The 885-nt window shown below is 40.1% G+C and overlaps 1 non-coding gene across 1 annotated transcript in view; it reads right to left on the reverse strand.

Annotated features, from left to right (window-relative positions):
• Window positions 1–311, reverse strand: part of LOC142355427 (large subunit ribosomal RNA) — a 3523-nt gene extending 3212 nt beyond the window's left edge. The window contains exon 1 of the ribosomal RNA XR_012761205.1: window positions 1–311. This exon is cut by the window's left edge and continues 3212 nt beyond it. This is a non-coding gene — a ribosomal RNA (large subunit ribosomal RNA).
• Window positions 312–885: the final 574 nt, after the last annotated feature.

The raw sequence follows: 885 nt of genomic DNA on the forward strand, positions 1-885 counted from the left end.
GAGACATATCTCCAGCTTCGAGTTGCACTTTCAAACAACTCTACTCATAGGAATGAGCCATTATGACTGGTATCGAAAATGACCTTTACAGGATTTTCACCTTCTTTGATGCTACTTTCCAGTAGACATCAGGACAAATTCACCAGTCTAGCATCAAACCATACCGGACACCGAGAAATGTTGCCATTTCTCTTCCCGATGAGCTTTTCCCTGTTCATTCGCCATTACTAAGGGATTCTCAGTTGATTTCCTTTTCCTCCCCTTACTGATATGCTTAAGTTAAGGGGGTTCTCTCGCCCAATTCAGGTTATGTAGTTGATTGTCTCTTAATTGGGTTCACTGACCAATATGAGACAGAAACCGATTCAGCAGTTTTGTTCGCTACTACTATCAAACACAGGTCGAAGTTTCCATTCAGTCATTAATTCCAACTTTCAAATGTTGTTGTTTCAGCTTTCGCTTACTAGAAGCAACATAATACTCGCTGCAATACAGACCTCGGGAAACCCTCACCGTGAATAAGGTTCACTCACATATTTCACTACATTTTGCGTGGGATTGGAGATGAGGCTACTCGTTCTTGCTCAGTACTAGGCTGAAAATTAACGAAACTTCGTTACAAACGTTCACATGTTGATGTTTCCGCTTTCGCGTACTCGAAACAACATAATACTAGTCTTTGTAATTTAGTTTCATAATTTCAACTGTTCTCATGCAGAATTTTTGCTCATTCTTATCCCAAATTTTGACCTGGCTACTAGTTACACTCCTTGTACTTATTGCAAAATGACCACAAATTTCAACAGCTTTCACATGTTGCTGTTTCGGCTTTCGCTTACTACAGTCAACATAATACTCGTTGCAAAATAAGTGCTCGGCATCTGC

Source organism: Convolutriloba macropyga, unplaced genomic scaffold (assembly GCF_964194025.1).
Source record: "Convolutriloba macropyga unplaced genomic scaffold, txConMacr16.3 SCAFFOLD_1870, whole genome shotgun sequence".
Taxonomy (NCBI): domain Eukaryota; kingdom Metazoa; phylum Xenacoelomorpha; order Acoela; family Convolutidae; genus Convolutriloba; species Convolutriloba macropyga.